Below are 15,390 nucleotides of genomic sequence, written 5' to 3'. Positions count from 1 at the left end.
CTAAAGAAAGTGAGAACAGTTTCAAAAAGGAGTTTCAAAGAGTTGGATGGTGATAGACAAGAAAGATTTGCCAGATGGTGAAAAGGAAGACTGGGAAATTAAATGGCAGGAACACCGTGTTGATGTACATGTTGAGAGGAACAGAAGATACTCAGTGAGACTGGACAGTGTTCAGGATGGAAAACTGCTGCAGATGTGGATGGGGGCCTACAGTCAGGTGAAACAGTCATCCCACTGGTAAATCATCAGAGGCGTGAAAACAAGGTAGTGACATGACCAAATTTCACTCCTGTGTGGTAGTCACGAACATTTATCAGTGTTTAGGGGAATTACATCAGAGCTCCTAAGCTATTCCAGAAACCTGCAACACGACAGTCACTGTACAGGGAAAAATACATTTCTATTGTCAACAAATATGTGCTGATAACATATTAAAACGGAATACATGAAATTTAACAATGCTTAAAGTAAAAGCGTTACCAGTAGCAGTGGACATGAAAAGAAGAGAATAATGATGTAACAGGGAAAAAACTGAAAAAGGATATTAACTGGCAGTTTATAAAAGATGAAACACAAATTAAGAATAAGCCAGTAAAGACTGTTCACCTTCATTAGGAGCCAGAGAAAAGAAATTAACAATGAGAAGGGTCTCTTACCGTCTGGCACAGCATGGAGGGACCTGTAGAGTATTATGCTAAGCAAAATAAGCCAGGCAGAGAAAGACAAGTGCCACATAATCTCACTCATATGTAGAATCTAATAAACAAAATAAAATGATGAACAAAACAGATCCAGAGGCATAGAAGCATGGAACAGACTGAGGAACCTCAGAGGGAAGGCGGGGGGGGGGGGGGGCAGTGGGGGAAGGAGAGATTAATCAAAGAACTTTTATGTTTATATGCATAACCCATGGACACAGACATTGGTGTGGGGAAGGCCTGGGAGTGGGATAGATGTGGGGTGGAGGGGATCAATGAGGGGAAAAAGGGGACATCTGTAATACTTACAACAATAAAGATAAATTTTATAAAAAGATAGCATTTCACACCTATAAGACTGGGAAATTAAAAATTCTGAAAGACCACATTTTGGCAAGGATATGTACAAAAGATAAATCTTATTTATAACTAGTGGAAATATAAATTGAGATAACGATTAGAGACAAATTTGGCAATACTGATGGACTTTTATTTATTTATTTATTTTTCACTATTTGAGTCCTTAAACTGAACAGGTCAGTCTCTGGAGAATTTCTCCCTTATATAAGCAAAACGCATATATACATATCAATTACAGCACTGTTTGGAACTGGAAACAATTAGATACCACCCAGATACTCATGAACTTAAAAATGGGTTAATAAACTATGGTTTATTAACTCAATGGAATACTTAAGGCAATAAAAATCAATGATCTGGATTATAGGTTTTAACATGGATACTTTTTTTACAAATCTGATATTTATATTACCATATAATTGCATTCCTTAAACCCTGTGTATTTTTGTGACTATTTTTTAAAAGTAACATTGAGCAAACTAAGTGGAAGAATTAATACAATTTAAATGATGATACCAATTTATGTCAAGTTTGAAAACATGAAAAACTATGGTGTCTACTTTTTAAGACATATATATTTTAGGAATACAAACTTCCAGAGATTATATATACTGAAACAAGGATACTTTTTTCTTTGGTAAGGGAGGTGGAAGAAGGTAAAAATTGAAGAGAATGGACAAACTATGTTTTGTTGTTTCTTTAAATCTGAAGTATGAACCTACAGAAGGATTTAATATATTTCTGTCCATTGTGTTATTTTCTGTACTTTCCTAATTTCATATTTGGAAAGTAAAGTTCATTTTTTACCAGTACCCCCATGGCAAATATATTTTTTGTATCCAAACACAAGACTATTTTTGCATCATATCAGTGAGAAAAGGAATCCTTATCCATAAACAATGTCTTTTGGTTACATCCTGTAACCAACCCCTGGACTACTGTGCATAGGAAAGTGTCCCGGATCCTGGCCTCTTTTGATTGCTGACATGTGTGGAGTACATATTGGTGCTCGTAGGCCTTGATTCTTTAGTTTAGTTACCGCCAAAGAAAAAAAAAAAAAATCCTAGCTTTTTCTCAATTATGTTTTCACTGATTATGCCATTCTTTCAAAATGTTGGTGTTCTGGAACTTGGCAAAATTACATTGTCATTTATTAAGAGAGGATATTATTTCTATCATTCATGCACTTGGACTTAACATATTTAACTAATTTTACACTTTTTACTGATATTTACAAATAGAGACTCAGTTTCAGGAATCTACCCTTAGTATGAACTAGTAAGTTGTGAGCAAAAACAACAAACATCACATTTTTTACAATAGCAAAGCCATTCAGAACCTGGTACCTTGTGGTTCAAATGAATATAATGCTTTGTCATGTGAAATACTAAACACAGATGATAAAACGTGAAACTGAGGTTGTCAACTCTAGAGCACTGACTTTTTATATGTTTAACTGTAGGATTACAAAAGGGAAGAAAAGTAAAGTGAGAATATGAAAAGATGTTGATGATGCTTTTGGAAAGAACAGGGAATTCTGGGGCTCCATGGTGAATGAACTTCACTCTCCTGAGTAGGTTTTTTTGTTGCCTTGGCTCTGGCAAGGTTTAATAACTGAATTTCACTAAACAACAGCCACTCTATTAGTGGTCTTTTAAGTCACATAGAAAAGATTCTCTCTGGGGACTGGAGCGTTTCAGATATGAATGCCTAGACATAAAGACAGAGGTTGGATGCCAGGGATATGTTTAGGGACTGGTGAGATTTAATTTCATTTTGAGTCACATCAATGGTTGTGTGTGCATGCTTTCTATGCACCACATCAATCACCCTAAACTGCCAATAGTCCTTATGTAGGTAAGTCAATATTCATATAGTCTTTACTTGCTTGGATGAAATGTGTATGTTCTGTAAAAACCACATCGATTTTTGACATTTTCAAAAGTTACTTTAATAAGTGAAAATTCTAATTGCATTGATTAAATGCTTGCAATGTGCCAAGCACTTCTGAATCCTTTGCCTGCATTATTTCATTATACTTTTCAACAGCCTGTGGGTTAGGCCGTATCTTCATTTTATAAATCCAGTTACTTCATAAATTCACTGACCCTCTCGATGCCTTGGTTTCTCCATCAATCAAACAGGAATCAAGTTTTACTGTAAACACTTACACTCATAAACAAGTTGCAAATATAATATCAATAGCCATTCATTTTTAAAAACAATATATAATGTCCATTGGGTTATTAAGAATAGATTATGTAAACAGTATTGATTCTTCTTCATTAAGCCTCCTCTAGCCCATGTTCACGGCTCTCTTACCCTCCACAACACTGCCCATTTCCTGCAGGAGTGTTCCATTGTTCCCTGTTGTGTCCCACCTCTTCTAGACTGTGAATGAAGATGGGTGTTCCCCAAATGCTAGGGAACTTATAGGCTGACTTGGTTAAATCATTCCAGTAAATATTCAACAAGTGAGACCCCCAAGACACAGTAGGACTTCCAGATAGCTCGTCAGGTGGGTAAGTCAGGAGAATCTACCTCACGGTCCTGATTCACTATAAGAAGCAACCTGCTTCTACCCCGAGATCACTGGCCATCCCTTCGGTTTCTATTGCTTCCCACACATTTGTCTACAAATACGTGTTAGACCCGACACAGACTACAATATTTTATATTAACACAAGATTTTAAAATATACACTTAGAATTCAAAGAGGTCATCTTGTTAAAACTTCCTTTACCCATAAAGAAACTAAGACTAAAAGATATTAAGGGACCAGGGTCACACTTTATTTTGATTTCAGGTTATTAGATCAGTTACAAATAATAAAAGTTAGCACAGGAACCAACTACAGATGATACTATGTTCACTTCTAAACAATTAAAAAAAAAAAATCAGACTTTATAGTAAATCCAGGATTTTTCAAGTATCACTGACTTCACTTCCATATCCAGAAAGAGAAGAAAGTTATGTTGGCTTTTGCCACTGTTTCAAATATACTTGTTGTGCCCAGCCGGGCATGGCTCAGTGGTTGAGCATCGACCTAGGATCCAGAAGATCATGGTTCGATTCCCGGTCAGGGCACATGCCCGGGTTGTGGGCTGGATCCCCAGCAGGAGGCAGCCGATCAATGACTCTCTCGTCATTGATGTTTCTCTGTCTCTCTCTCTCTCTCTCCCTCTCCCTTCCTCTCTCTGAAATCAATAAAGACATATTAAAAACAAACAAACATACTTGTGTAATACGAAAATATGTAATTAAAAATAACAAGTAAAATATAATCATTCTATTAATGTTCTATAAGGAATCATTCTATAAGGAATTCTATTCCTTATCGTTTCCTAATTATATAAAGTTTAACGGAAAATTGAATGAGGGGTGGAAAATCAAATTAAGTTTAATAGACTAAGAGTTCTCTTATACCCCTAAAGAAAAATAAAGGCATTGTTAGTTTTGAAATACCTTGACCTCAATGGCCCTGGAAAGCAGTATGTGGTCTTTGCTGCCAAGTAACCAAGAAATCTGAAACGTGTGTTATAAGAAAGTAACAAACCCCTTAGTGGGAAGGGGCCAAACTTAAATAAAGATCCATAAATAAAAATGTCCACTGAGGCAAATAATTTTCAATATGTTTCCATTGATGAGATGAAAACCATAAGCCCTCAAAGATGTCAACAATCACTTGAAATAATCAAGTCACCAGAATTAAGCAGCAAGTAATAGCTTTCTGCATCCCAGGCAAGGTCAAGTGCCAACAATCTACCGGTGATTGGGCTATTCTCCCCAGAACACATGCAGCTCCCCCGTGACAATTTGAGGTAAACCTGATCTTTGACTATGTGGTGTAATTGGCCTTAATTTAAGGATTTTCTGTTACTGTGTCTTCTACCCATGAGAGTGAAAGCCAGTAAAGCCGAGCTAATTTGCATTCTGAAATTTTATTCTGTGTTTTTATTTTCCTTTAGAGGGTTCTGGTTACAGAAGAGCTTCATTAACTCAATTAGGCATGATCCAGTGGGCCGGTACAAATTAGCCTAGCCACAGTGTCTTCAGAATGGACAAAAATAAGAAGCCAGCTGTAGTCTTTGTTTTGAAGGAAATTGTACCAGCTGACATTTCTTTGTGTCAGTCCTATTAAGCTCATGGCAACTGCAATAACCAAACTGTGTTTTGGAAGCTCTATTTTCTAACACTACAAGACATATAAAAGATACACCAGTAGAAAAGGGAATAAACCATTTTTTACTATGAATTTCTCATTGGACTTAAGTTCTCTGCTTCATTATAGAAATAATCATGCTTTGGCAAGAAAGTATATTTGTATATCAATTTATACCAATTAGTGCTATGATAACTTAGATTCCATTTGAAAGAACCAGGTATGAGAAAACACCTAGGAGAAAAGCTATTTTCATTACCTTCCTATAAAATGCACACACACGCAGCATGTGACATCAACCAATAAAAAGAACACATGAAACCAGATTCTACCTAGCCTGAGGCCATAGAAAGTTATTGATTTTCTGCCTCAGTTTCTTCATCAAAGAGTAGAAGTCATGATAGCAACCATCCTTTTGAAGATGAGTCTGTACCCAATGCACATATTCATAAGAACCATCTGGGTAATTGTTAAAGCAATTCCTGGGCCATGTTTCAGACCTACTTAATCAGAATTTCCATTGAGGAGCCTAGGAATTGCTTTTTCATACAAGTGATTCTTACTGATTAAACAATGTGAAAGCTCTATAGGAATTCCCAGTGATATCTAAGTGTATGAAATCAACATTATCCAGAATAAGAATTTTAACTACGAAGGAATATTTTGAGGAAAAAAATCATATTGACAGGGATTTATTTTGGTTAACCTTTCATGGTGAGGAACAGCTGCGCTAAATGACCCAACCAACCCACCAACCAAACAACTGCTTTCAAGAAGCTAAATATACACTCTTCTGCCCTTGGGATAAGTAAAACTTTTAACTGATAAACATTGTATGTCCACATCCTGTTCATTTAAAGCAATCAGCTACTGTACATAGAGTTTTCATGTAATCCTGGGACAGGATAATAAACAATAACATCTTATTGCAGTTACTTTCTGACCTGTCTCCCGATTCTTTATGAACAAACTCAAAAAACATAAGAAGAAACTTGGAAGAAAGAAAAATATGAAAATCCTCCAACGTAATTCTAGTTATCTGAATTAGCAATGCTGAAAAATAAGATGGTGCTTGGACTAGGAATTTACTGTCACCATAAGCTATTTGTGACTTAAACGCCAGAACAGGGAGTTCAGAACATAATCCAATTTCTGTAGATGACAGTGAGTTCCCAGCAGGGGTTGTTCCTCCCCAGAAACCTGCCTTGGATAGCATCCTGGTACTTGGATGCCTTGGCATGTCTGCCACCTCAGAAATCACTACAGTCATGCTTCCGTTTGATTGAGAGACTTGACGCATTTCTCCGATTCCTGAACTGTGCCCACACAACCTGTTACAACATTCTGTAGACGGCAATGAACGTTGTTGAAGTCCCAAGGTGGCTAGTTGCAATTTCAAATGTGCATTTGCCAATTTGGGAAATGTAAATTGAAAAAGGTCCTGGAAGGAAATGACTCTGGAAACAATAGAAATTGCATGCTTTCACATGGTCAATGAATAACGACTGGTCGTTGGTGACAAAGGATTCCTGGAATTATGAGCATTGATTTTTGCAATTCAATATGGCCATACTTAAGGGTATATAGATATTATACAGTCATAGTGTGTTGGAATTAATTTTATAAAGGCTCATAATAGAAACCAGATGGTCAAAGTGTCTGAAACACACAGATATAGCCTTCCCTTAAGCTATGCTAGAAAATAGCTCAAAATTTTTTTTTAAAGGAACAGAGTATTATGATACAACATAAGAGATCTGCAGGGGTGATAGGAGCATGGGCTTTTTGCAATCACAATGCCTTGTTTTGGAGTTGGTTGGTCATGCCTTCCGGGGTATTTTATCTGGAGAATACATTTATGGGTGTGTGCTATATCTTAAAATATGGGTATGTGGCAGACTTACCAGAGCGTGGATAGTATGCAGTTTTACATGCTTTAGTTTTTTCCATTTATGGACAATATGTTTACCAAGTTTTCCTATCTTTCTATTCCTAGAGATTTTATTTCTGCATTTAAAGCCTACAGCTGCTTTTTCCTAACCTCACTCAGACCCAAAGCCAACAAAGTTTCTGTGTTCCCCATAACTGGCACTAGGTATGAACTCAATGGATGTTTTTAAGCAAAGAAATTACTGAAAGGAACTTTGAAAATGTTTCTTTAGTGTAAGGGCAGGGGTCACAGACGCACATGAAAAATAAAGAAATACTACTAAAGATTTACATCAGAAGTTAATATATTGGAAACCAAATAGTAAGATAATGTGAATAAAATTTTCTTTTGATACTGTAATTCAGGGGTGGGGAACGCCGGGCCCTTGAAATCATTTGGTCTGGCCCTGCCAGGGCCTCACCAAAGAGAAGCAGTTCCAGCCATCACATTAGGGGCTAATTAAATGTTTGACCAAATCTAGCAGGCTAATTTTTAAGTTGATAATTTTGTATGGCCTGAGGATGATCTTATAAATATCCAAATGGCCCTTGGCAGAAAAAAGGTTCCCTACCCCTGCAGTCTAATTAATTGTCAGTAACAACAAAAATTTATCAACTTACTGTCCCTGGCGTCAGAAGTCCCAGTGGGTCTCCCTGGGTTAAATCAAGGTGTCAGCAGCTGCATTCCTTTCCTGAGGCTCCAGGGGAGAAACTGTTTTCTTGCCTTTTCCTTGCTGGCATTCTAGAGAGTGCCAGCATCTCTTTGTTTGGGGCTCCCTGCTAGCTCCAAAGCCATCAAAGGCCAGTTAAACCTTCCTCACACTACATCAGTTTGACACTCTCTGCCTCCCATTAAAGATCCCTTGTGATTACATTAGGCTCACCCGAATGATCTAGAACACTCTCCCTATATGGAGGTCAGTTGATTACTAACATTAATTCCATCTGCAGCCTTAATCTCCCTTCGCCTTTTAAGGTAACAGGTTCCAAGAATTAAGACCTAGGCATTGCAACCACTAAAATCAAAGTCAATTTTCCTACTGCTATGCGGACCCGTGAGCTTCCTCAAAGGAAGACACACCTGCCTCTCTTCAGTGGGGAAGAGTTCACTCGGCCTCATTTTGACTTCGGTGTCTTCTATATACTGATCCAAGGCGGTTCTTTATTGGCAGGTCTGCTTTAATTTTCAAAAGATAACTGCTTGATTGCAATCAAAATCAAACAGAATAATTTATGGAAAATAGAAGTAAGAGGAGAAAAAACTGTGGGAGGGGTGGGATTTTTTCCAAGTAACTTAATTGGAGATTATTTTAAGAATTTCTAAAGAACAGATTCTAAGGATAGTTTAGTTGGCTAAATCACCAAGGCTGAAAAAGTTGCCATTCCTTGAGTCTTGAGAGCAAACCAAGTTGTAATAACAACCTCATTTATATGATATGTCACAGAATTTCAGTTCAGGTATAGAATATACTCTAAATCAAAATTTAAATTTGAACTCTGTATTCATGATACAAACATTCTAACTCTACAGACTGCAGTCCGAAGAGGTAGTTGGTCATTAATAAGCATAAATTCAGTTCTCTTCCTTCCAGTTCGGACTTGGCTTAAATAGCACAAATTTCTGGGCTGAGGAGAAACAAATATTGGACAGCTGGTTGTTGATTTTGCAGAATAACTGAAGTCTAGCCTTGTAATAATATATATTTAGCGAAACAACTTTGAGATGAAACACACAGAGTAAAATAGTAATAAATACAGTGACTTTAACTTAGAAATTCAAATTTAAAAGAACTCATTGTGATCATTAAAAATAAGAGGCATTGAACATATAGACTTTTAGCCAGACATGCTAAACTCTTTCAGTTTAATTCAATACCCTCTTTCTAAGCTCTCCCTGAAGTTCAATTTCTCAACTACTCAAACTCAAAAGTACTCCCCCAAATACAATCCCGTAACACCAAACCTGACTCGGTCATATGCAACAGCCTTCTTCCTCTATTAGAATGAACTTTAAAACCAATGTAAGTACCCCTGTGTGTCCATGGTAATAAACGATTGTTAATATTGCTTCTAAAAAAGTAGAACTGACTTAGGTGAGTGACTGCTTGTCATTCACAAACAAGGACTTCAATAGCTCTGGGAATGTGCAAAGCTGTTCATTTGTAGAGTAGATATATCAAAGGCTGCATATCATTCATCTTGATTAGAGTCAACACCAATCGCATGCACACTAGAGACACTGATTCTTCTGAATTCACTGTTCTTTAGGGTATCAGCTATATAATGAGCAGCTTTCCTGAAGTCTCTCCTTTATTCACTGGACAAAGGTTGCATTGCCTGAATACTGAGCAGAGGTTCAGAGATAAAGGGTATCTTTACCATAAAAGATTACTATACTTGAAGATTTTGGCTTAGTGAGTGCCTAAATGATAACACATAATTGTGATTTAACATGCTAAGTGTTAGTGGAGCTATTATATAGTAGTATAGCTTCAGCAAGAAGGAGGCAATAAATTCTACCACAGAAAGTCAAAGCTAGGTGGCATTACTTGAGTTGAAGTTTGAAGGATGGGAAGTAGTTTGGCAGAGAGAATAAAAAAGTATAACACAGGCAAATATCAAAGCAGTTCCTAGAGTCATAAGTGAATGACATGCATTTGGGAAACCGAGGATGATTTTACATGGACGGTGTGAAAGAGAAATGGAGAAGCAGCAGAAAACAAGTCTGCGAAGGAAGGTCAAGGCCAAAGAAAGGGCCAACTTACTCTCACTGATGAAGACTTCTTGGGCTAATCATACCCCCCAATGTGTTGGAAAATGAAACAAGAAACCAAATGCTCCACTAAACGCATCTGCCTCAAAAAGGGTCTTGCATGAGCGATTATTATGTTCTGTAAGATCAAGTTTTGATAAGGATAATAGATGGTAAACTTTAGCACCTGCTATGGAGGATGCCTAACTATGAATTCACACATATCTGTGGTCTCCTTGAGCCACAGGGATTTAATGCCTAGAGAGCCAGTGTGGACCACCAGATATTCAGAACTGGTAAGCATCCATGCTCCATATATTGTAAACTCATCTTGGTTGCTGCTATTTTTACTTTTAAGTAAGAAGCAAGTTTCTAGACTTCAAGATAGTAGATATTACTACTATATCTTGTCCGAAGGAGGCTGTGTTACTTCGATGGTATAAATGCCTGGCTACACTATTTCTTATTAATGTAAAACACTACCTTAAAACATTTGAGGTTCATATCTTTGAGAAGAAAAATAGAAGATTTTCAATGAAAGAGCTATTATAGCACTTTAGAAAATGCAACTTCTAGAAACACCAAATATCCATTCATTAATAAAATTCAATTAAAAGTACTTACAATATATACATATACTATTGAACTCTTGTGACAAATATATATATGACATCATATATATTTAAACACATACGCTACATTTTATAAAACCTAGATTAAGGACATAAGTAATGCTATAATGTCTAATTCCTATTTAAGCTAATAAATGCAAATAAAATAATAACTTGTGGGAAAGTATGACTTCACTATATAAAGTATTGGAAAACTAAGTAAACTTTTGATAGCTTTAGTTTTCAATACTGTGGGTGGACTTCATTTGGCACATTTATTAAATGGTGCAAGAAAATTTTAGCTAAATATCTAACAGGATGTGATTCTCAAACCTCATGTTCCTATATTACTCTGCTGTTAACAGAAACAGCTTGCAAAGATTTATGGCTTCTATTAATTATACTAAAAATATGGTAGATTTGCTCAAAGAAATCAATTTTAACAGAGGGAAGCAAGCGTACTTTTTAACTACAATCATAAATTACAAATGACTGTCATCAATTTTTTCATTTAGTACCAAGTAAAGGGTTAACTGGGAATTTTTTTTGTTTTCCTAGATGTAACCCTGGAAGTCTTGGCATTGTGTTAATAGTCAACAACATGGCTTACTGGGATCCAAGTTTAGTTTCAAAAACTGGACCTGCCCAGCTGGTGTGGCTTAGCGGTTAAGGGGCACCCCATGAACCAGGAGGTCATTCTCTGAGTCCCGGTCAGGGCCCATGCCTGGGTTTCTGGCTGGATCCCCAGTCGGGGGCGTGCAGCAGGCAGCCGATCAATAACTCTCTCATCATTGATGTTTCTATCTGTCTCTCCCTCTCTCTGAAATCAATAAAAAAATATATTTTTTTAAAAACTGGAAAGGAGAAAAAATATGGGGACAAGAGTAAGTTCAAATATCTAACTTTCTACCTATTCCTTTCGCAAGTTTTATGTTCTCATCAATCACCTTTTAATTCAAGGAAACTTACTAAGTTCCCACTCTGCTTAACTACAGGTTTTGTTTATATATATATGTAAGAACACTCCCTTTTTCCAGAAAGAATTCAGCATACCTTGCATTTATATAAACAATGTAAGAAAAAGATTTTTTTTAAGTTAAAAATTGGGGGAAGAAACCAGAAAAAGTGAAAATAACAAAAGGTGAAATTCAAAAAAATGCATTCAAGTTTACATTTAGAAATACATTTCAGATTTCAGAACATTTTTTGTTGGGCATTAAATCAATATCAATTTCATGCTCACTGATGTTCCCAAACAGCTTGGCTGCATTATCCAATATAGGCCTGGACACTGTGAACCCTCGCTAGAGCACTGCCTGTGTTCCCAGAGACTTATGTGGCTTGGCATAGCTATAGAATCTGAGTTGGTAACCACACTCAGATAATTCTTTTCACTCTTCATTAAACTCTTGTGACAAGTATAATCCATTACCCCAGATGTTTGTTATTGTTTAAAAGAAAAATGTACCCATTTTTCCTGAGTCAACTTGTTTAAAGACACAAGGGATACATCATAATGAACAAAACTGCAATAATTTACTAACATTTTATTAGTAAAATAAATTACTTAAAAGTAATCATTGTATTTGTCTATTTGTTAATTTATTTTTGAGGCAGTGTTACTAATACTATTAGTCATATTTTAAGATCTCTCCTTTTGGGAATAAAGAAAAGAGAGACCATTTTTATCTGCTTAATAGTCAGAGAAGGGTTAAAAAGCCTGACGGTGTCAGATGGGTACTGGAAATATTGGGGGGATCAGTTAGTAAAGTATATGTCTGTCTAACCACTAGGCTGTACACCTGAAACTAATACAAAATAATACTGAATGCACACTGTACGTTTTAAAAAAGAGGCCTGGAAGAACATCCACCAATATATTTAGAGGGCTTGTCCCACAGTCACAGGATCAGGATCATTTTAATTTCCCTCTTTAGACTTCCCTACATTCTCCAAATTTTCCACAGCGAGGAAGGATATCATGAAAAGAATAACCAGTATCTGAAAAAGGTCAAAGTACTGACAAAATACTAGAAGATGGAAAATATGATCAGCCACCATAAAGGAGCAGACTACTTTATCTGACCATTAGGAAACTGGCTGGAAAGATGCTCCTTTCAGATCATGCATTTTCACCCCAGCAATTCCTCCCCCAAATCACCCAGTATACAGCTCAGCTCATGTCTGAGAGACCATAAAATACCCTCCGCAGTGAAAGGGGGACGTTGCACTGAAGAGCCATTGCAGAGACGACCAAACTGTCTGACCTTCGCAGAGAAATGCCCCCTTCTAAGCAGTTGAAGTGATTGGGTTGTCAATCTATGAGCAGAGTTGGAATTATTATTTTATTTTTTAAATATGTTTTTATTGATTTAGAGAGAGGAAGGGAGAGGGAGAGAGACAGAAACATCAATGATGAGAGTCATCAATCGGCTGCCTCCTGCACGCCCCCGACTGGGGATGGAGCCCACAACCTGGGCATGTGCCCTGGGTTGAACCGTGACCTCCTGGTTCATAGGTCAGTGCCCAACCACTGAGCCACGCCAGTCAGACAGAGTTGGAATTATTAATCCCAGGTCTAGACATTGTAAAACCTGGAGGCAAAGATAGCAAAAAATAGTTGGGTGTAGGTTTCTGCTCCTTTGAGGAAAAAAGAGAAAAAGGTTGAACTTTACCTAAAAGTTTTTACTTACTTTAGGGTTCTCAGGGTACTGAGATGTGAAGACCCAAAATAGTCTAAGTTTAAGGTGGCTATGAAACCCTTTCAGTGTCTGCAAACCTGGTGTAAGCAGTAGGACTGAAACACTGAATAAATTCTTTGGGTTATTGTTCTTTCTCAAGTCCTATATTATAAATTCATAAAACACAAATTTCACAAAACACAAAAGATTCTGAATTATGTTTATTTCCTCGGCTCTGTAACTCTATAACAAAAGCTATAGCATATAAACTTAATTTGCAATTAGTGTTTGAACCAAGTACTATGCTCTTAAACTTAACATATCAAGTGTGGTCTTTTGAGAATAAACCACAATATGTATAATGTATTTCAATATTGATAAAATAAAAAGACTTGAGCCCTGGCTGGTATGGTTCAGTTGGTTGAAGCATTGTCCTGAGCATTGGAAGGTCCTGGGTTCTATTACCTAGGTTGCTGGTTCGATTCCTGGTTAGGGCACGTATCTTTCTTACATAGATGTTTCTTTTCTCTCTCTCTCTCCCTCTCTTCCTCTCTAAACATCAATTTTAAAAAAGGAGAGAGACTTGAGATGTGTAAGAAAGTAATAGTACTACCTTATTTATATTTTCCTAAGTATTCATGCTCAAGTTATTACTCCAAATTACTAGGTCCATCATAAAACTCCTTGCACATTTCAGCTTAGACTGCACTATTTCCCCACAATTGGGGAACACTGGACCATTACGATACGGACTAGTTTTATCCTATTGATGGTGTTCTCCCTATTGATTAATGGTGTTATAACACAGTAAATTCTTAAACTGAATGATCAAAATGATCAAAAGCACGTACCATCCATGATGAAAAATAAAACTTTAAAAAAATCACTTATTTATTACTTAGGTCAATCAGCCTGAAATAGATATCAGGCTCCTATTAAGGGTCAAACATTGTATCAGGTTTAGGAATCTCGAGAGAAAAGGCACAAAACCCACCTTTAAGGGGTCTCAGTGAAGAGAGGAAAAGAGTTAGGGATACTGACATTGTTAACACAACGTAATACATGCAAGAGAAGGCTCTACACCCCGTCACTGGCACTCAGCAATGTGCCTGAGAAGATGCAGATGAAGGAGAAAGAGAACATGAAGGTGCTCTCTGTACACGCATCTACAGGCACAATATCCAAGAAACTGCTGAAAGGGCCGTCAGGAAGCCAAGTGCCTTTTGTGAACGTCGGCATTCTACCCTTTCAATTAGGCCAATAGTTCTAAACGTGAAACTGTTAACATGTTTTCACACAGTGTTTGGAACCGTGTCTATTTGTAGAAGCACAAAGACCCTGAGACAACGCGGACCCACACCTTCCTCTGTCAGTCTCCCGGGACTTCACACCACCTGGCCTGCAGAAGCCTGTGACAGTGCGTCCTCTCTCCGGTCGTGTAGAGATCTGGAGCAGCAGATGAGCTGAGAGGTGGGGGAGGCAGGGAGGTGATTCTTAAATTCAAAACAATTGATGAGAATCTAGAAAATTAAGAGTTGTTAATTAAGCTACATAGGACATCGGTGGCTTTCAGCTGTTATTTTTTATTGTCCTTTACTTATGACCCTTGGCTTCTGCTATAACCTTACTAGGAAGCTTACCAGGAATGAGAGTACCAGAGACCATCCTTTTATGAAATGATAAATTCTATGAACTTCCTTGAGAGATAACATACAAATTTTTATATATTTTTAAATTTAAATACAATAGGAATTTGCATGTTTTATCCAGCATAAAAACCAAATAGTTCTCCTTTCAACCACTCCTGATGATATTCCCATATGTTCAGATGCTACAGACCACCGTAAATAGAAAAGACTCTCCACATGCATGAACCAATTCGCATTAATATTTTTTCAGGGTCAGCCCCATGTCCAAACTACAAAAAATATGTAATGCATGTGCAGATATATAAAAATAGGGATGTGTGCTTACTTATCTATATCTGTATGATCGCCTTAATTACGGCTCTATCTCTACGCATCTATATATATTCATTCAACATATTTCTCCTCAAACCCACAGCTGAATTAATTACTCTTCCTCAGACTGCTGCCACAGGAAGATAGATTCCGACACTGCAACAAAGTACAGAACCTGAGTCTGCCTTAATAAATGTTTAGCTTTAAAATAGCATGTTTAATTATAAATGGCATTC

General features: G+C 37.0%; 1 protein-coding gene across 5 annotated transcripts in view; it reads right to left on the bottom strand.

Moving 5' to 3' along the window:
- PTPRD (protein tyrosine phosphatase receptor type D) overlaps positions 1-15,390 on the bottom strand; it is a 470,419-nt gene that overhangs the window by 232,957 nt on the left and 222,072 nt on the right. The window lies entirely within an intron of this gene.

Source organism: Miniopterus natalensis, chromosome 12, assembly GCF_054644295.1.
Source record: "Miniopterus natalensis isolate mMinNat1 chromosome 12, mMinNat1.hap1, whole genome shotgun sequence".
Lineage (NCBI taxonomy): Eukaryota > Metazoa > Chordata > Mammalia > Chiroptera > Miniopteridae > Miniopterus > Miniopterus natalensis.
Note: the sequence above shows the minus strand (reverse complement) of the source record. Positions and strands in the feature narration are given on the sequence as shown.